This window comes from Cricetulus griseus, chromosome 4 (assembly GCF_003668045.3).
Source record: "Cricetulus griseus strain 17A/GY chromosome 4, alternate assembly CriGri-PICRH-1.0, whole genome shotgun sequence".
NCBI classification, from domain to species: domain Eukaryota; kingdom Metazoa; phylum Chordata; class Mammalia; order Rodentia; family Cricetidae; genus Cricetulus; species Cricetulus griseus.
This window is the reverse complement of record NC_048597.1, coordinates 33,625,787-33,648,119: the sequence shown is the minus strand read 5'-3', so window position 1 is coordinate 33,648,119 and position 22,333 is coordinate 33,625,787. Positions and strand designations below refer to the sequence as shown.

The window sequence follows — 22,333 nt, the reverse complement described above, 5'->3', positions numbered from 1 at the left end:
TTTGGTGTCCCCACCAAAAAGTGGCAAGCTCTCTTTTGTCCCCCTAGCTTCCTCCTTAGTGTCTTGTCAGCCAGTGTTTAGTGCCTTTGTATGCAAATGGACAGCCAGGGGTCACTAGGCGTTGTGGAGAATCTTCAGATACAAACGAGACAAAGACAATTAAGCCAAGGAACACAAAGAATTCGTAATTACATCTTCAGACAAATATGAGTTTAAACTTAATATACAATGTGGAGCTAGGGACAAGAGAGATGTCTGAGTGGTTAACAGTACTTGCTTACTGCTCTTCTAGGACCGCCAGGATCTGTCCCCAGCACCCACGCAGAAGGTAACTTCTTTAACTTCAATAACAGGTGATCCCGTACTCTCTTCAGGCCTCCACTGCAACAGGTGTGCACCTGGTGCATTTGCATCCATGCAAGCAACATGACCATACACATAAAATAATGTTTTAAAGGTGGAGGGAAATAAAAGGCTGAAAAGGTTTAAGAGTGGATGTCTTTGGATAAAAGTGAATGGTGAAATCCTGACGGGTGTTTTCCTTACAAGCAGTTACTACTTTAATGTTTTACAATTGCTAAGCTTTCTTAGATTAATAGACATGCTGAGGGCCTTGGATTTTTTTTTTTTTGAGCCCTCAAAACACCATTTATAAAATCACATGTAGATTTCTATCAGCTCATGCTTCTTATTGGAAATGGCTTCCTTCCTGTTACAGTAACATTTTTATCATGAGCTGCCATGGGTTTATCAGGGTTCTAAAAGCCCTCTTCCTGTTGTTCGTTACGGCTACGATTAACTAATGTGAACTGTCGTCCAAGTAGTTGTAAGACATCAGATGAGTTCAGAGGCAAGAATTATTTCACACGTCTTAGGGACCCATTAGGGCTCCACATTTTCTACCTTTGCTATTGAACACCACTTCTGTTCATAACATTTGACCTGCTAAATCACAGCTTGTGGATACCGCAAAGGGCGTGGGAAGCGTACCTCCGAGGGTGGGTACTCAATGATAAGAGATGCGTGACCTCCTGAAATGTTTCACCACTGAGTTTAGGGTTACACTGAAAGCAACAACTGTGGAACAACCTGACCACTCTTCCTGGGGTTGTGTTTCCTCAGCACCGAAGCCCTCTGGCTCAAACATGGAGACCTCTTGCCCATTCTGCAGCACTCAGCACAGTTGTATTTCCTTAGAAGGAAATTGGAAAAGGCACAGTCTGGCTTTGCAAGTCCACCGCATGCTTTTTTCAGAGTTCCATGACAAATTGAAAGAGATGCTATCTAAATAGTTAAAAAATCCCAATGCTGTTTTCTGGGCCATCAGCAGAATAGGGAAATGAAAGGAAACCCTTCCCTGCTCCTCCTCCATCCTTCCCAAATTAGAGGAAGTCCAACGGAATGAGCCACTCTGGTGCAGAAGAATCATGTGTCCCATTTACTGAAAAGTCACAATGTGTGCTGTCACTCACTCCACTCCGTTACTTCATGGTCTTGTTTGTGTGAGATGCAACACAGATGAGCACAGGAGGTTGCCCTCAACGCTTGCTGTTGAGGGCAAATGGGTCACAAGATAACTGTTTCCTTCTGAAATCTTTGAGCCTACTCTGCATGTTGCTTTATGGTTTGTTTTTTGCTTTGGCCAGGGTCTTATGTGGGCAGGTAGGGTGGAGCCCTCCCAGTCTGACTCTAGCCTTGTGGTGACATTCTGAGTTCAGCAGTATTTGTTCCTCAATTTTGTGTGTGTGTGCTTTTCTGAAATCCTTTATACAGCTAGAAATGTCCTTTGCTTCTTGTATTGACAAACAGAAAGCAATACTGGAATTTTTATTAGCACAGAAAAGTAATTTAGAGTAAGAGGCATATACAGAGACAGCATAGAATCATGTCCCAATTACTCGTAACGTCTTCACCTTTGAACACTTTAATTTGCTTCCATCAGAAATATTTTAGTTTCCTAGTACTTACAAACTTCAGGTAGGGATGCACAAACTAAACTCACTTTCCAGTTCCTGCAATTCAACTTATAATTTAAAGTATTTGTTATTATTATTATTATTGCTATTTACTACTACTATTACTATTTTAAGATGAAGTCTCACTCTGTAGCCTACACTAACCTAGTCTTCATAGGCTTGCCTTGCACTTATACTCTTTCTGCCTCATCCTCCCAAGTTTCTGGGATAATACACATGACCAATGCATTATCTTTTTCTCTAATGTTTCTAAATTACCCATTTGTGGTTTGATGTTTAGTCCTCTGGTTTAATCTCAAGACTCTCTGTTTTGATACAAAAATGCTTTTCCTTGAATACATATTGGGACTTCTACATCTCAACATCTTTTCTGGGTTGTGATTTGTGGAATCTCTGTGCCCCTTCCTTGAATGTTGAAAATCAAAATATAGCTTATGTAACTTCCTTATTTGATAAGAATCCATTTGTTGAGATTCTTAAGTTGTCCCCTTAAAAGAATTATGATGGTATATAATGGAGCAAAAAATACAATGGAATGAATTCAACTAGACCATAAGAGCTAGCAAAGGGAGTTATAAAGGGTATTGAAGAGATGAAGGGTGAGTGTAGCTTGGGACAGAAACTTCCGTCTATAAGTGAGGTCAGTATCCAGATGCCCAGGGCCACAGGTTTGACTGGTGCTAGGTCCTTGCTGTTCTGTTGAGCAGCTTCAGTTTATCTCTTTAACCATCCATGGTCACAACCTACTCCTGTTAGGATTCTCTAGAGAAACAGCACTCACAAGACGTGCAGTGTGAGTGCCAAGAACAAGACCCAAATGAAGGAATTGGCTCATGTGAGTATGGGGATGGCAGGTTCAAGCTCCACGGTTGGGTTTGCTGGCAGATTCCCTCCTGTGTGTGGGAAGGGCAGTCTCGTTTAATTTAGAGCTCCTACTAATTAGAGGATTTCTGAAGGCAAACTGTTTTCCTTAGGGTTCACAGATTAGGATGCCAATCTCCTTTACCACCGCCCTTTGCAAGCCTGGGAAGACAGCTTAGTAGAGGAACCTGTTTGTGGCATAAGTACAGGACCAGGGCTTGAATCTCTAGAACCTACAGTAAAAAATGCTATGGGGCAGACAGAAGAGTGACTTTACCTCTTTCCAAGTTCAGTGAAAGGTCTTGTCTCAAAGAAGTAAGGCAGGGATGAACAGAACAGTCCACCCAGCATCCTCCTCTAGCCGCTGCGTGTATACCCCCACACATGCCTACCCTGCTCCCCCCCCACACACACTTTAAAAAACACACAAGAGTCTTGCAGATGCTGTGGATGTAGCTCTTGGCAGAGTAGTCATACAGCACCCACGAAGCCCTGGGTTTGATCTCCAGCACAGAATAAAACCAGGAATGGAGGTACATGCCTTCAACTTCAGCACTCGGAAAGGAGAATCAGATGTTCAACAGTCAGCCTCAAATACATAGCAAGTTCAAGGCCAGCCTGGGCTACATGAGACCCAGTCTCAAACAAAACAAAACAGGAAAACAAGCAAGCAAACAAGAAAGGAGCAAAACACAGCAACACTCTCTTGTCTTCTGCACCTACAACAACCGGCATTTGATAACAAATCTAGGCACTTTGCCCCACTCATAAAAATCTATTATATAGCTAGACTTTGCTGCTTGCCTCTGATTTCTGTCTTTTCTTTCCTTACCTTGCTGTGTGCCCCGTATCTTTTCTGTAGTTCAGGAAGTGTCACATTTTCCACCTTATTTCTTTCCCCCCCTCACACTTAACACCACAGAGACCCAGGATTCTAGAACACCAAGCCATAAACTCATGCTTCCCAGGCTAAGTGAAGCTTTAACCTCCTGGTGGGCAATGGAGGTCTCTGAACAGACCTTGGGCCATGTTAGTCCAGGTAGCTCTCCTCCAGCGGCCCACCTGTCCTTCCCAACCTGAGCTCATGATACATTCCTTATCTGATTACAGACTAATGAATTATGTTTGCTGAAGCGCTTTGCAGTGGGATTTAGGCTTGCTACTTCCAAACAAGCCTGTACAAGGGGTGTGGCTCTAAAGAGCTCTACATAGGAGTAGAGCAGTGAGGACCCTTTCTGCAGTGCTTCAGGATGTCTGCTATGAGAGGAAGAACATGCTTGACCTATCGGTTCATGTCTTGCTTCCCTGCAGAGGGAAACTTCCTTTTTTTTTTCTTTCCTATCTCCTTGCTAAACAAGGTACCTCCATCATCTCTGGTGACAGTATTCCTCATAGCCTTGCTAAATGAGGTCTATATCACCATGAGATATGCATCTCTGATGGGAAGATCAGAGGGAAACTTCTTAGGTCACTTTTCAAAAGGAAAAGCCAAAACACGGATGAAATAAAATGATACAGTGGCAAAATGAGAAACTTCATAGGCGGAGATCCCAATGTAAGTCTTATGTTGTCGCCTTCCCCCACTTAAGCTGACACCTTAATGATAATTTCTGAACACCTTTATTGTATTCCCATACCATCTGAGACTAGAACGCAGGCCACACATAGCTGTGACCTAAGGAGACTCTACTCTCAAGTTAACTTGTGTGAAAAATGTGTACTTCCAAAAATTCCCGTGAGAAGCTAATGGAGTATCATGTGGGGGAAAAGATCTGTAAACCGGTTAAGATGGAATCCTCAGTGTTAGCTTTCAGGCATTATGCTGGCCTGCCCTTTTGGGGACCTGGCAGGATGCGCTTGTCAGTACTCAGGCAGTACTCTGACCTGATCAGGGTCCTGACAACGTCATCAGCTAGGTCACAACTGCACAGGCGTTAAGTCCCGTCATGAAAGGCAGACCAGCCTGCCTCCTATCCCTTTCTTTTTCTGCACCTGTCTCCAGATTCTGCATTCCCCTTCCCAAACCCTTTCCCCAGTAAACTCTCATGTGAGCCCTGTGGCATGGTGTGAGTCTCTCTGTCTCCTGTTGTTTTTTACACTCAGTACCCATGCTAAAGTTAATAAGGGGCTGTGAGTGGCCACATACACTGTGGACGCTAGGATGCTGATCAGGCAGGCATGCTCCAGACATTAACACCAGTAACCAGATATTTGACTTGGAGGAGACCATGTGATTGGCTGGCACTTTAAAGCTAGGAAGCTGACACAGAAGTGGCAGTAAGCGGAAAGGAGAGGTTAGTTTTTTCCATCCTAACCGTTCCCCACTCCCGGGTGAAACACAGATGCAGAGAGATACTAAATATTCACAGAAGCACAAGGACGTACTTTTTATTTTCTCTGATCATCAAGCATCAAGTCATAAAGATTTTCAAGTTAAAAATTTGAGTATCCCACTGAACTTGGCTGGAAAAGTACAGAACGACTTAGTGATGAGTATTTATACATAATCCAAATATTAGATGCATGTATATGGATATATACATTTTACTTGGGAGGAAAATAGCATGTTCTCTTCTACACGGAGCACTAGTTATTTTATTTCATGTTGGCTTCACATCTGTTGTTTGGTTTTCCATTCTCTTTGTTCTCTCTTTGTGGTCAAGTACAAACTGAAGTCCGGAGCTGAGAGCTTTATACCAGGGGCAGCAAGTGAATCTGGCCCACATCAAAGGGGCACAAAACAGGCGGTTTTCTGCCTCTACTGGAGGCTTCTTACCCTGAAACCCTACCCCTGTGGCCCCAGGCTCTCCTACCTAGAACGACTCACCCCTAGGATGTTTGATATCTCTCTCTCTCATCTGACTTTCCCATGACATTTGGTAACATGATTTATCTCTTTGTAAATTTAAATGTATATTTAAATGGTCTGCTTTGCCTCTTTTGGGGAGAAGAGGATTTTAAAAGACAGGGTTTCTTTGTCTAGCCCTGGCTATAGCAGAACTGTAGATCTCTCTCTGTAGATCAGGCTGACCTCCAACTTGGAGATTCACCTGCTTCCTAAGTGCTGGGATTAAAGGCGTATGCCACTACAGCCAGCTTCTACTTTGCCTTTTGCCGCTAATCCTGAAGCTAACACACACTGAGGGGTGACTGTACCAGCTGTTACTCTAAAACCACAGGGTTGCCGTCTTCATGATCTGAAGTTATCCTAGTGGAGAGTTATCCCCACTGAAGTGGAGGAGTGGACTGTGTGCTCAACAACCCCTCAGCCAAACGCTGGCCAAAAGAGGCTATATCTGAGGTGCACACTGAGTCGCTGCGGAAAGACAGCTCAGTGGGAATCAAGACCTCCCCTCACACCTCACTTGTTCCCAGGTCCCAACCATGGCTTGCACTCTGTAAAGGATATGTAAACGTCTCGTGGTTGGTGTTCTGGGAAATGAATCCTATAGTTATGGAAACCATCGAGAAGGGCTAGAGTAATTGTAGTCTATGAATCCTCCACCATTGTTTTCTTTGTATTTTTCATATTAAATAAAAAAAAAAAGGTTAATGTGATTTGAGGAGCTTCAGAGTAAGGAATGTTGTAACATCAAGGTCTTGCTGGCACTGGGTTTTTGGAAAGTATCGATATGTGACTTCATACAGCTATTAGAACTATGGATAGACAGTCACTATTATGCAGCAAACCACTTCCTGCATCTGTTTACTTATTAACCTGCTATTTGAGCCAAACCCTTCACCACTGGTAGGGGCTTGTGTTTATAACTAAGATACTACATGGATTGTAAAAATCACAGAGAACAGGAAAGTGTGGACCGAGAGGCCAGATTTTCAGGTTAGACTCCCATGTCAATGTCAAGTACCTTGATAGAGTGGAAGAAAGCATTGTTATGTTAACATATGTAAAGTCTGACATAGGCCAGACCCATAATAAGTGTCACTGTTATCATTCAAACCCCACAGTTTCAGGTAATAGTCTTTGCTTGGTCTTGTGTAATCAGAAACTTTGATTGAGTCAGACCTGAAGGCTGAGCCCATCCTTACCCCATTCATTTAGAGCAGCAGTTCTCAACCTGTGGGTTGTTACCCCTTTGGAGGCCGAGTGACCCTTTCACAGGAGTTATATATCAGATATCCTCCATGTCAGATATTTACATCAGGATTCATGACAGTAGCAAAATTACAGTTATGAAGTAGCAACGAAAAAAAAAAATTATGGTTGGGGTCATCACAACACGAGGAACTGTGTTAAAGGGCTAAAGCATTAGGAAGTTTCAGAAGCACTGGATTAGAGTCATCAGATGTTAGTTTTGAAAGGGTTAATTGTCTTGGTCCAGTTTGGTTGCTAAAATAGAACACATGTACTGGATCCATCATAAAGAAAAGAAATGTATTCCTCACAGAATACAAAGTCAAGCAAAACCAAGCAAGGGACCTTGTTGCTGGTGCTGACAGTCCGCAGTTTTGAAACAGTGCAAGGGCATCCCAGTTCAAGACAGTGCAAACATGCTAGTTAGCCCACTTTATTACAAAGATGATGTTCCCTGGTTACCCACTCATCCATTCAGAAGTGGGGGATGCTCTTTACACAGTAAGCTCCCCAAGTTTATGTGTTAAATGACATTAACTTTAGGAACTGAGTTAGTAACATGAAATTTAGGGCACACATTCCCAACTGTATTTGAATTGACATATTTTTAAAAAGTTACTGGTATAAATGTATAGAATGAAATAAAATGTTTACATGCTCCCAATAACTACCTCCCCTGGCTCCACCTCACACTGATGAATGTCCATAAATGTGTTCTAGAAAGTTCTTATGCTTTTGCATACAACTATTCCTAATACTCGTTTAATAAAAAAAAAAAACGGAAGGAATCTTATAAATATGCATCTCATGTACACTGTATTTTGGGCATTTTCTGTAATAACACATACAGTTTTAAAGGTTCTACAACATTTCACAAAAAGTAAACATTTATTTAACTGATAACAATGGGCATTGGGGCATACTTTCTTTCACTCCCGTCCTCCTCCCTCTCCTCCTCCCTCTCCTCTTTCCAAACTGTGATAGGCTGGTACAAAAGATAACTGCTAATGAGCCTTATCTCCTAGTAACTGCTCTCTGTTCTATCCCTTTCCTTTGTGCTGTTTGGCTGACCTATATGGGTAGCTGCTGTGGAAATGTTAACGTCTGACTTGAGAACTGGGTAGTGGAAGCCTGGTGGCCTCTGCCTTACTCTTTCTGGGATCCTTCGCTTGGGCAGACAACAGTTAGAGAGTTATGGGGATTCTCCAACAGTCATATTGAAAGGTCTGATGAGGGGTGAGACTTCACATCTGCAACCTGGTAGCTTGTGAGTGAGTCAGACTGGAATTGGACCTTCTTGCACCAGCCTCTGCCACATGCCAGCTACAGCCTGCTCTTCTTGGCTGAGGAATTCTCTGAGTCAGTAGTGCCATTATGACTTTCTGCTTTGCTTCATGCATAGCTAGCAGACAAGCGTATCACAATGGCCGGGCACCTCTGCTTATTTCTATGAAGACATGCCAGTCTCTAAGACAAATTCCTAGAAGTAGAACAGAAAAGAATTAAAAACATTGATTTCAGATTTTAAGTATTGTTCTCTTTAATTGAACAGTGTCTCACGGTGGATGAGAAGCTTCATGGCAATCTCAAACACTGTAGCTCACATTAAAATTTTGCCATTTTGAGAGGGGAATAGCAAGATAGTAGTGACCCGAATGGGGAAATTGGAAGAATGGGAAAGGTCTCAAACCTGATCACTGAGAGGAGGAGGGAGTCAAATACAGAAGAGGGACCAGCATAGCACGATAACCCCAAGGGTGCAGTAGTGGTCCATATACCTTGGCAGTAACCAATGTTCTTATCAAGAAGCACATCATGCCCGGTACTGCAAACTTTGCCTACTACCTAGGGCTAGTGAAGTTGTGGATCTTAGTTCTTTACTAAACAAGCATAATTCCTAACTACATTCTGAATAGTTATCCTCACTCTGACAGATAAGTATAGTTCTTACCCTCATCAACGAAATTTCTTTTTGCAACAGATGGAGACCATTACAGAAAACCATAATCAAAGTGCAGAATTTTGGAACCCAATCCCAGCTGATACATACACAACCCAACTCCTGAACTTAAGGCTAAGGGATCGTTGTGGAAGAAACAGTGGAAAGATCAGAAGAGCCAGACAATTAGGGAGTTTGTGGTGATATTGTTTCTCCTAGAAATGTCAGAGAAGCTATTCCCAGGAAGTCTCAACAACATGGCTGCCTAAAGAAGACCTGAACTAGGATGACTCCAGTAGAGCTGCTAACATGGAAGGGAGGAGGACCCGGATACCTCAACCTTAGAAAAAGAACTACAGGCAATAGGAATGCTGAGAGCCTGAGAAATAGTCTTCCTTGGGGGAGAGCACACCATTTTCTATCCAATACCAAATGGCCAGCCCAGAAAATACATACATACATACAAGTAACATTATACTGACTTAGCAAGTTGTGTATTATCTTCGTTACAGTTTCTATTGCTGCGATGAAACACTATGACCAAAAAGCAAGGATAATCAGGACAGGAACTCAGACCAGGATCCTGGAGGCAGGAGCTGAGGCAGAGGCGATGGAGTGGAGCTGCTTACTGGCTTGCTTTCCATGGCTTGCTCGGCCCACCTTCTTTTATTTTTTTTTTAATTAGGTCTATGTGTGTGTGGTGGGGTATGTGCACATGCATGCAGGTGCCCACAGAGGTCGGAGGTGTGAGATCACCCTGGAACTTCAGATACAGGCGGTTGTGAGCCACCTGATGTGGGCACTGGGAATAGAACTCAAGTCCTCAGGAAGAGCAGTAGGTGCTCTTAATCACTGAGCTGTCTCTGCTGCCTGATCAGCCCACCTTCTTATAGGACTCAGGACCATGGGCTGCACCCTCCCACACTGGTCACTAATTAAGGGGATGCCTTACATCTGGATCTCATCGAGGCATTTCCTCAACTGAGGCTCCTTGCTCTGATGACTGTAGCTTGTGTCAAGTTGACACAGAAAACCAACATATTCATATATATATATATATGTATATATGAATATTCTTGCATGTGCATGCACGAGCTCGCGCACGCGCGCGCGCACACACATACACACACACACACACACACACACACACACACACACACACACACAGGGCAACAATGAAAGAAAAATGGGCCATGGGAGTGGCTTGAAGGGAGAAAAGGGAAGGGAGAAAATGTAAGAATTATAATCTCAAAAATAAGAAAATATATATAATAAGAAGGAATTTCATTACTTTGTAGCTTTACATTTTTTCTTCTGTAAAGTTTGCACTTCATTACTTATGCATGAGATGACTTTTAAGAAATATAATGTGGGTATTTACATTTATCATCATGTTACCTGACAATTATTGTCTTTTATACATATATTAGATGGTCCATCTTTTTTCTTTCTTCCTCATTTTTGTTAGTTCTTTGAAAATTTCGTGCAGTGTGTTTTGATCATATAGTCACTTTCCCCCATTCATCTCAAATACGACATCCTACTCTCCTTGCCTTCGATACGAAATTTCATGGCTTTTTGTTGTTGTTTTGGCCTATGAAGTCCTACTAATTTCAGATGTAAGGCCTACCCTTGGGGCACAGGAGAATGGAAGGGGCAAACTAACTAGGGGCCATACTCTTAAACCGACTCTTCCTTTCCCAGTACCAATCGAGTGCCAACGGCCCCTTATCTATGGTGAGACAGACGCTGTGTGCACCTCCCCAGTCCATGCTTGGATTTTGTTTTGGCTTGAGCTTATGCAGCTTTTGAATGTATACACATTTTCCATACCGTGCATTTTTAATTGAATTATAATTCATTAATTGTTTTCAGAATATAAAAGGTTTTTATTTCGCTGTTTTTGTTTGCTTGTTTGTTTTTCCCTTTTTAAAATGCCAGGCAGAGGCAGGTGAACCTCTGTGAGTTTGAGGCCAGCCTGGCCTAGCCTGGTCTATATGGTAACTTCAAGCCCAGCTAGGAGAGTATAGTCACACTCTGTCTCAAAATTAAATAAGCTTAAAAAAGCTGCATATGGTGGCACACTCCTTTAATCCAACACCTTGAGAGGCAGAGGCAGGTGGATCTTTGTGAGTTTGAGGCCAGCCTGGTCTACATAGAGCATTCTAGGACAACCAAGGCTACATAGTAAGACCCTGTCTAAAAAGAGTAATTAAAACTTTTTGGTATAATTTATCTTTTTAAAAATGATCTAAAAACCAGACACAGTGGAGTATGCCTGTAATCCCTGCTCTAGGGAGGTGAAGGCAGGAGAGCAAGGCATTCTAGATAGTTCTCAGTCACATAGAAAGTTTTAGGCTAGTAATAGCTACATCAGACCTAGTTTGAAAAGAAATCCAACCAATCTCTAATTTTTTAATTTTTTTTATTAGTCCACATAAGGAACAAGCTTGCTTCACATGTCAATCCCTTCTCCCTCTCCCTCCCCTCCCCTCCCCCAACACACCCCCCCCCCATCCACTCTCCACTCCCCAGGCAGGGTAGGGCCCTTGACGGTGGCTCTCCAAAGTCCACCACATTATCCTGGGCCGGGCCTAGGCCCTCCCCCATGTGTACAGGCCAAGAGTGCATCCCTTCACATGGGATGGGCTCTTAAAGTCCCTTCTTACACCAGGGAACAATCTCTAATTTTATTTATTTATTTATTTTTGGTTTTTCTAGACAGGGTTTCTCTGTGTAGCTTTGGAGCCTATCCTGGCACTTGCTCTGGAGACCAGGCTGGTCTTGAACTCACAGAGATCCTCCTGCCTCTGCCTCCCCAGTGCTGGGATTAAAGGTGTGTGCCACCAACGCCCGGCTCAATCTCTAATTTTTAAAAGGCAAAAAATACCACATTATCTTCTAGTGTGTGCTTTCCCTATCAGCAATGGTAGTTGAGAAATTGGCTCTCAACGAAAACAAACAAAAGCCCTGATTTACGGTATCTGCCAGTTTCCAGTGTCTAAGTGCTTCCCTCATGTCCAAATTCAAGTCAATAACATGATGTCACAGAACACAGAGGCAGTTAGAAAAATTTTAAAACACAAAGAACTCTGCACATATACCCCGGGGCCAGCTGGTCTCTTCCAGCTCTCACAAGTCAATGAACGAGAGACAAGCATTTTAGCACAGGGGATAGGAAAACCCAGTTTCTTCTTTCCTTCTTATTTCCAACCAGCTCAGAAATTCATTAGAATAACTAAGCCTTCATTCAGGCTAACAAAATTTACTTCAGCCATGTTTGCATTTTATTTAGTCCACTGTGAGTTAACGGGAGCTTTTCTTTTAATATGGGTTGTTACTCTTAAAACACAGTTTGAAGTCACCACGTTATCCCTTCAGCCAGATGGGAGAATGGATGGGACAGAGAGAGAGTTGTGTTTTCAGCTCACGTATAAAGCTAGTAGAGTTTCTCTTTAGGTCTTCTGCTTCCTCATCCATATCACCCTTCATACTTCTGCACGAAATGCCCTCTCTCCTCTGACTCTCTCCATCTTGTATTTTTAAATTAACTAAGTAGTTAAATTATTGTGAGATGGAATCTGCTACATGGCTCGAACTGTCCTCCAAGTAGGTCTCAAGTGATCCTCATGACTCTACCAAGCTGCAGAGACACTACATTGGGCATCTAGCTTTCTGGTCTGATTTTTGTTTTGCACAAACTATTCTGTGGCTATAATGCTGATAACCAAAGCATACAATATATAATGCCAAAGGGGAACCCCAAGATGCTTTCTGCAGCTGAACGTCACGGACATGACCATGACCACGTACGTTCAACAGCTGTGGTGTATTTAGTGATCTGGTGAGGGTGTAGATAACAGCAAGGCTACACACGCACCTCTCTGTCCTCTTCAGGGTTCGTGGGAGCCTAAAATTCCTGCAAAAAATAATGTCTTTAAAACCACGCCAAAACACCACCTTAGATCTTTTGTGACCTGAAAGTGTAAAGGGCTGGTGAAAGAGTCAAATGCTGAAGTGCTAAAGGATGAACTCTATTTTTAGGGTGAAGAAAGCCATAGGGCTGCTAGGCTAAGAGCTCTGGCTCTGGCTGGGTGTGAGAGTTGACGGGATCTATGGTTTTCTCACAGATTGTACGGAGGGGAGGGGAGCAGCTCCCAGAGTCAAGAGGAGAAAACTGAACTTGCAGAGGCCTCGAAATCACTGGCTTCGAGTTCTGCTCATGGCTGGATTACTTCCTGCCTGAGTGATTTTAAGAACTCCCCGAGACTCATTTTCCTCACCTGAGTAATAAGCTGAGGGGCAAACAGCCTCTTCCCAGCATAGAGAATGAGGGTGAGCCAAGACAGTCCATCTCCCGCTTTATGCTCTGAAGTGATGCCAAGATTTTGATTATTACTCACAAAGAGGACGGTGGCTCAGAACCATGCAAGCAGCCCACGTGCGTTGGGGTCTGTCTGCTTGGAGTCTGCCCATTTGTCTCTGCTTGCCCCTGAACTTGATATGTCTACCTTCTTATTTCTAAAACTGAGTAAGAATCAATTTAACTTATTGTTTTAAGAACACATTAGATACACCTGGAACATATTTAGTGCAGTATCTTTATCCATCTTGCTCCAATAAATGAGCCACAAAAGCTGCGATCTTTCTTTTCCGAGTGCACAAGGCACAGCATTAGTGCTTATCTTTGAAGGTCAGCTCAGCCTAAATTCTGCCCCAGGAGAGATACTTTTTTAGCTCATTGTTGTCTGATGAAGAGGGATGCCTCCTCTCCACCCCCACCAATATTTTAATAGAGGAGTCTAAATAAACTGGCAATAGACAGGCTGACGTTAAAAAATGATCTGAATTCCACACATGCATGGAAGTCCCAGAGAACAGGATATATGAAGAATAGCTCATGGTTGCCGCTAAGCATCCAAACTATGGAAAGAAACAGGAGTGTGGGACTTCTCCAGAAGGCTGAGGCGAAGCTTGCACTTCGTCAGGAAATGTCAGTGGAGACAGGTTGTTCTGTTACACAGACAACTTGTGTCTGAGCATCCCTCAGAAGACTAGGTGACACTCTGTGACAGAGCCTGCCTGGGCATGATGTAGCTTGCATCTCTTCTGTAATGCAATTCTCTTCTTCCACGAAATTCCTGTAGACGAGACTCACAATAATGGCAGGGACTTGTGGATCTTTCAGCAGATGAGAATATCTCAGACAAAGCTGTTTTCCACACCCTGGAGGGCAGCAGGTGGTGGGGAGGAAGAAGGTTGAGGACAATACGGCAGGAGGTTATGGACCTTGGATCTGATGGCTCCCCATGTCCCTTACCCCAAAGTCTTCAGTATACCATAGTGACATACTGGAGGTATTATTTCCTAAACCCCAGAAATCTCTGGGATGGACTACATGTGACATTTTTGTCTTCTCACTCTATTAAAACTATGGCCGGGCGTTGGTGGCGCACGCCTTTAATCCCAGCACTCAGGAGGCAGAGGCAGGCAGATCTCTGCGAGTTCGAGGCCAGGCTGGTCTACAGAGGGAGGGCCAGGATAGGCTCTAAAGCCACAGTGAAACCTTGTCTGGAAAAACCAAAAAAAAAAAAAAAAAAAAAAGCAACAAAAAACTATACCTGTGTGAGATGAAGTGAACCACAAGGGGATCTTTGGACAGCTAAAAGTGGAGTGATACATTTAGAAAAGGAGGGAACTTTAAAAATACAGAAGAATGACAAATTCTGCAGGGAGGGGAAAAATCCTGATTGGTCATGACTAGTGTTACATTTTTTATAAAAAGATGTTTATTCTTTTCTTCCTGGCTATGTTTTCATTTGACACCTGTCTTCTTGGGTGGAAATGACTTTTGTACAAACCTGTTGCGCTTTTAGAGGAGTGGGGGAGTTTCTGATCCTTGCGTGTGACTGCTTTCCTCTGTGAAGTAATGAGATCAGTCACCAAGTTACACTCTGCTCTCCAGTGATGGCCACCACCTCTCGATTTCACGAGAAATGATAAAAGGAATGAGTCACCACCAAGGACCCCTTTCAAAGCTGGCACGCTATGCTCAGGCTGGCCCCACCTTCTCTGTGGCTGAAGAGGTTTCAGAAAAAGCCTTCTGAGACGATCCTCCAGAAAACACAGGCATGCTTCTCCTGAGACGCTCCTCCAGAAAACACAGGCATGCTTCTGACTTCCTTTCTTTCTCTCTCCTTGCCTCTTATTTGGCTTTCTGGATTCCACTGAACCTTTTGAAATGCCAAAGTATGAATTTTATTGGAAATATAAAAAGCAGTGATCTGTGATCTTTGACCTTTAAGGGAAGCTTCTATACAATCACACAGACAAACATGGCATCTCCAATAGAGGAGGGCAGCTGTGTTTACTATCCTAGTAACAGGTCCAATTTTAGAAAACTCTTTCTGCTTAGGCTGCACTCTTCCTCTTCCTCCTGAGATAAGCTTTAATTAGGTGTTTTCATAACCCTTGCCATGTGGTGTAGACACTTTTTTGTTGTTGTTGTTTTTTTCCATTTTTTTAAACTACAGCCATTCTTTGTTTAAAGGTTTGGAACAGTTTGCAATTAGATAACTCTCTTAAGCCCCAGGAGAAAAACAAACTACAGTCCTGTGTAACTCTACCTGGGACTCAGATCTAAACCACCTTATCAAACCAGACCTGTGATATCACCTGCTTAGAAAGGAGATGCTTGTTCATATACCAAGAGAGGAGACAAGGATTTTGGCCTAGACCTTTTACTACTGTCAAGGTTCACATGTTCCCTTGTGAAGCAAGGGAAACCAATGGCGTTTTGGATTCCCTTAGCCATAAGGCCTATCTCAGAAAGTTCTTTCCTATCCGCTAATTTCACCTTGTAAGCCTGGATAGACTGAGACTCTGAATGCAGGAGCTTTGGAAACTGGGAAGGTGACTGAAAGCAGTAAAAAGGGAACCTTTGAAACTGAAGAAACTTCCATAGCTCAGTACACAGGACAGAGAACACCAACTATTTGGCCAAAGCAGTATTGATCAAGTGAACAGGTTGGACTCTAATCCAATTGCTTACTTTTTTTTCTATTTATGAAAATTCCTTAAGATTACCCAGGTCAAAGTGTTAGACTGGGTAGCATTATGATTATAAGCTTGAGTAAATTAAGGTATGCAATAAGAATGTTGCAAGTTTACTTAGTTTAAGGTGGGACCAGATGTATCTCCATCCACCTTAATCCTACCAGTTTTAGACCCAGGGTTAACTTGCATGGTAACCTGTTGGCTTTCCTTTAAACAATTTTTAATATTTAGGAACAACTTAATAAAACACCTATACAGAATGTCCTGCTAATATTTGGTTTAGTGATGGATTATGTTTGTGAACAGAAGGAAGGAAGGATGAATTTACTGTTATGTCATTATCTGTGTTCTTCTCCCAACTAACCCATTACACATTGTGCCTGACAAAATTTTTACTTAGGCAGTTTTAAAATTCACCGCTTTGATACAAAGAATTTTATTTGATTAGTATTAAAGCATAAGGCAAGCGAGCAATAGCACCCTCATATTTTATACACTTCCTACTTCAGTTGAACTCCAATCTCATTAGGCAAGCTGACAAACACTGGCTTGGATTGTAAACTCTAAGCCTGTAAGAAGACGCATTGTTTTGCAGAGTATTTATAGCAAGCAGCATGACCTTCTTGAAGGATGGATGTTAATTATTTGTGACTACTGAATTCAGGGACGTCACAAGATGAACAGGAACAGATAGAGAAGGCTGGTTTATTAGCATGCTGAGAGAAGGCTAATTATTGGGGTAGTTATTACTGTGTGGGAATGGTTTATTGCAAGAGAACCTGACAAAGCCTTTGTAGTCTGTATTACTCAGGGGTTTAAAGGCCTGTGTTAAATAAGGAAGGAAGCAGAAGCCAATTTCCTTTGGCCAATAGAGAATCTGTTTGCAGAGGAACTCTCTATTGTATTTTACAAGTTGCAGGAACCAGCACAGTTGGTTAGTCACATCTGTGGAGTAGAGGCATGGAGAGTGGAAGCACTGTGCTGTGCAATCTGCCAATCCAGCTCAGAACTTGAAAAGTCAGCATAGTCTTTTTGGGTAGAACAGAATCCACTGAAATGAAGGAAAATGCAGACTAGAGGAGAACTTCCATTAAGGCTTTCAGACTCTTGCTGTATGGCAAGCTCCCGGCAGTTTGACTCCGGTGGCCTTCTGTGACAGTGCTGGGCACTGAAGAGAGGGCTTGCTTGAGAGCTGAATTGCTCCCTGTTGTAAATCTAGGGGTTTAGCTAGGGTGTGTAAGTATACCCACACAGAGCATATACAAAGAAAAACCTGACTTGCATGCAGTTCATTATTAGAATAATGAGAAACAAACTCCCAGAGCTGTTTTCCCTAGTATTTACATCTGTCCAGGTGCACAGTTAAGGAATCACCCTAGATCAGTGTTGCACACACGAGTCTTCCTTACCAGAAAGCAATGAGGATTGGTCAGAGAACGTTTTGCTTCTGCTTTCTGCTCATGAAAGATGCACTTTGAACAGATAGAAGAGAGCAAAGAACTGCTTCGGGAGGTGTTTTGGCTAGCAAGGGCTGAGGTAGTTTTACTCCTGGAGCTGGCGTCCAGGGGGCTTTCTCTCCTGATGCCATGCTGTAGGGCTGCTTCCACAGCAGTCCTCTCCAGACACTGCGTTCTACAAACTCATGGGGTAAAGACTGTCAAACGCGGGTCAGCTGTGTGAGAGCCACCAACTTCTCTATCAATCTAGCAGATCTACTGCCCCTGTATGGCTTTGTACTAGTTTTGGGAGTCTTACTCTTTCATCTCCAAGCAGGATCATTTAATTTCATAGTATTTCCCTTATTAATCTATCATACACATCTTTTTTTTTCTCTGTGAGCCACGATGGTCTTTCAGCACAGCGAGGTGAACACTTCTCCTAACCTTACACATGTCTTTCTGTTTTCTTTTTTTTTTAGTTTTTTAATTTTTTTTTATATATTTGAATTACAAACAAGATTGAATTACATGAAGATCCCAGTTCTCTTCTCCCTCCCTTCCTCCTCTACCACCCCCCCCAACTAAAGTCCTACCTATCATATGTCCTTTCTTCTAATCTACACCTGACTCAAAATTTCTGCTTCCTCATGACCTCTGGATCCTTCCTTTTCTTCCCTTCTCACTCTCATAGCTTCCTCCCCTCTCTTCCCATGTTCTCAATTTGCTCAGGGGATGGTGACCCTTTCCCCTTCTCCAGGGGACAAAGTTTGTCTCTTTTAGAGTCTTCCTTGTTTACTAGTTTCTCTGGCAGTGTGGATTGTAGGATGGTAATCCTTACTATATGTCTAAAATCCACATATGAGTGAGTCCATATGTTTGTCTTTTTGTGATTGGGTTACCTCGCTCAGAATGGTTTCTTCGAGTTCCATCCATTTTCCTGCAAATTTCAAGATTCCATTGTTTTTTCTGCTGAGTAGTACTCCATTGTGTAAATATACCACATTTTCTCTATCCATTCTTGGTTGAGGGGCATCTAGGCTGCTTCCAGTTTCTGGCTATTACAGATAGTGCTGCTATACCATACACATCTTTACCTTCCTTTTGTCACTATACTCTTCTCAAGAGTTCTTTTAATTCTTAAAATTAGACTCGATTAAAAAGTCATTGTAGCACCTACACATTCCTTCTTATGAATTGATCAGTTATGTCCCGTTTCTTCCAGCCATTCAGGAAAACACTGAGGTCTCTTACATAGACCTCACCAAAGCCCATAAGCCACAGAAGCAAACTTGTTGATAAAACAAATGAGCTTTGAAAATAGAATACAGAAAAAGCTGATAATCCATCCAATAATTTTTAAGGTATTAATTGAGAATTGAGGTTCACCAAGAATCCTCTAACAATCCAAGCACCTAAAACTCGTTGCATTTTTTAAATAGGGAAAGTGTTGTTAATAAATATTCAAGGGTTGAGACAGTCCTCCTGGGAAAATGGTTCACTTCCTCCTCCAGGTTTTACTTTAGTCATGCTATATTAAAAGTTGTGAGATTTCTTCCCAGAAAAGAAACCTATATAGCAGAATGTGAATCTGAAATTTCAAGTAGACATCCAGATAAAATGAATGCAAGATAACCAAGTGGGTTGGTTGCAAGATCACAGTAAGCAGATAATAAAGTATAACGTCTGAGGGTATCTTTCATAATGCTTGGAGTCCTACAGAGCACACAGAGGGGCTTCTTGAGAATTCCTAGGGAAGGGATGTAGCTGTCTATGGCGGCCTAGACTTTCCTACTGGAGAAAGCCACTACTTTCTATGCCAAGCTCCTCAGCAAGCAAGGCTTCAGTGTGCCCTCCTCCCCATGAGCCAGGTATACTGGGCACCAATGACTCCTCTTAAGAAATTTCAATGAGAAAATGATCCCACGTACACTTTAGAGCAAGGCTGGTCTTTGAGGCTGTGTGGCAGTGAAGAAGGCATGCTTTATTCTCAGAGGCAAAAGGTGTAGGGGGTGGTGAATGGATAGAGCTTCTTGACTGGAAAGCTGGCAGCTAAAGAAGTGTGAACACACACTGGGGCTCTGGTGGTGGCAATGTGGAATAGCTAGTTCCTCCCTGCTCTGGCCACCATGAGATTTTCCTCAGCTGATGGCTTCTAGTGCAGATAAAGGTGCAGAAAGACTCATCCTCCCTTGTGGGGCTGGGCACTAGGAATTTGACCATGCTTCTGTGAATATATAGACAACAGAAAATGGACTTGTTTTTTTTTTCCCATTTCCAATGGAGGAGGGAGGTTGTAGGGGAGGGGGTAGACAGGGGAAGACTGGGAGGTGAGCACCGCCGGGTGCGTGATGTGAGATTCCTGAATAATCAACAAAAAGAATTACATAAAAAGAAGTGTAAGCATCCTTATCCTTGGACAATGAGGAGTGCCACCAGAGGCTTGAGAGTTAACACTGGAGAGGTCTATTTGATGCAATGTTCAAAAGCCTGAAGTTATTCCATGAGCCCAACTTAGCTGTTCACTATGTGTAAAGAATGCGAAGCCACTCAGCATTGTAAGGACTATAACCTCCCATTTCTTCCCTCCGTGTCCTCATACGGGATTGTCAGATAAAATATGGCACTCAAATGAATTTGAACCTCAGATAACAATAAATTCACTTTGTTATTAAGTACTTCCCAAGCAATCTTTGGGAAATATTTACACTAACACATCATCTTATATTCATCTTAAATTAATATATATGTAATATATTATACATACACATACAATATATATACATATATATGTATATACAATATATATATACATATATATGTATATATATATTCTATTTACAAAATATGGCAGTGGAATCATATTCCATCTTTTTTTGAGCATCTGGTACACCATGAGTTGCTCTATAATTTCTAAACTGACACTGTTTTCTGGGTCAAAGCTCTTTCCAGATAATAAGCACAAGTCAATGGATCTGCATAGGAACATTGCCCTACTGAACACATCCTTAAAGGACCGGATAGCAATAAAAACAAACAAACAAACAAACCCAAAAGTTATACTTTTAAATGCTATACTTTTAAATGTTAAATGCTCCTAATCTCTCTGTTGAACTTTGTTTATGAATAGTTCTTCCCCAGAGCCACAGTTATTCCCTTTTCTTTGAATTTGTCCTGTTAGGCACATATTTTGAAAACTTGTACACTGAGGTACAACTAACTAAAGGCAGTACCGTTGGAACTCCCAAAGAACTAGTGTGAATTAGATCCCTTGGGGTTTCAAGTAAAAGTTAAAACAAATATGCTTTAGCAAGTGTGTTTTAGTCCAGCTATTTGGAATGCGTAGTTGTAGGAAGGACTTTGGGATGGACTCATCTGCAGGTTCAGCCATGCCAGCAAAGACTGAGTGGAGTGGGCTCAGTTTTGTTTTGTTTTTTTTTTTTTGTTTTGTTTTCACTGACCATTGTAAACTTTAAGACGGGCCCCTTTGTGGTCATCATGGGGGCTAACAGTTTCAGTATGGTGCAGAGGGAAAGGAACAACAGAGACTGGCCTCTCAAACAGCCCGATGGTCTTTTACAGGCTTGCCCTGTGGCTATGGTGTAGAGGCATGGAGGGCTTGAAGTCTACCAAAGCTTTATTGTGTGAGTGAGAATTAATTTAAGCAGTAAACTGCTTGAGGTTGAGTCCCAAGATCCTTAACTATTGCTATTAAAAAAAAAGTGTGAGGATGGATGCTGGACAGGCAACAATGCCCTTTAGAGTTCGAAATTTGAACTTTCAGCACTGATGGTAACAGTGTCTATACCACTAGACTAAGAGTTTTCATTCTAGTAGACAACACCGAGGCCCAGAGGACACATTTCTCAGGGCAGGAGCCTGGATCTTTAAGGTCTCTTTTACACCAGGCATTATCTCCCTAGCTACTGTATGCTGAAAGATGCAAGAACCGGGGAAGTTTGCAGGGCCGTGGTTGGGTGGGGCACATAGAGCACTCAGATCTGTGGCTATTACCAACCAGACTAACTCTATGTCGCATTAGAACAGCCTTTGTTACCATATCTATGGTTCTATCTTAAAAGAAAAACAAACAAAATTTTGAGTAGATTCTTCCTTTCTTTTAGTTTTCACATTTGAAAAATGAGTGGGTTGACTTAGATGATCTTAACAATTCCTCTGAGAACAGTGTTTGCACTGCAATCTGTAACAATGTATGTAAATGAGCTTTAATTCTATCTATCAGGCACATTGTGATATGCCTATTTTAGAATCAATAGTTGTTACACAATTTAAAAATGCACAGGACTGAATTTCCATTTGAAATTTGGCACATTAACTGTAACGGAATTAAACTGGATCTTGACACAGATTTTTAAACTCTGTTCTTCCTAAAAACATGAGCGGTTTCTTGTTTCTCATTTTCTGTGTTTTGCATATAGAATGAGGGAGAGAAAAAAAATATCCATTTGACATCTTAAAAACCACTGGTGTTGTTTTGACCTGAACAGAGAGAAGACAAGCACAAAAACAGAAATAATTACAGAAAAAAAAGGAGTTAAATGGAGGGATTTCTTTGTCTGAAGATGGGCCAGTGGCTGAACTGATCTACTCACACTGGCTATACTTGATGGGGATATTCAAAGTGGAGGGAGAGAAAGGGGGCTGGAGACATTCTGACTCTTCCCTGCCAGGTCAAAGGTCCTCTAGAGACATGGATCCCCCCTCCCCCACGATATCTCCTGCTTACAGTAACACATATTACCATCCCTACCAAGCCTTTTAGGTTTTGCTTCACCAAACATCAAAAAAACTAGAAGTAACTTTTTTTTATAGTTAACATTTATGGAAATTCTTTATTTTAATTCCATGATGTGTCTAGCATACAAAACACATGGAACAGGGATTGGAATAAAAAATCTGCAACAGAGATGGTACTGATTCCACCTCTAGGCATTTCTTTGGTCTCTCCTCC

General features: G+C 42.2%; 1 protein-coding gene across 2 annotated transcripts in view; it reads right to left on the bottom strand.

Moving 5' to 3' along the window:
* Nucleotides 1-7,799: 7,799 nt before the first annotated feature.
* The window catches only part of Gpr15 (G protein-coupled receptor 15), a 40,394-nt gene continuing 25,860 nt past the window's right edge, over nt 7,800-22,333 (bottom strand). The window contains exon 5 of one of the 2 annotated variants that reach the window (XR_004769880.1): nt 7,800-8,410. The gene's annotated coding sequence lies outside the window, so the exon portion shown is untranslated. Of the gene's footprint in view, nt 8,411-14,496; nt 15,103-22,333 lie in introns of those variants that run through there. The other variant, XR_004769881.1, reaches the window with a different exon arrangement.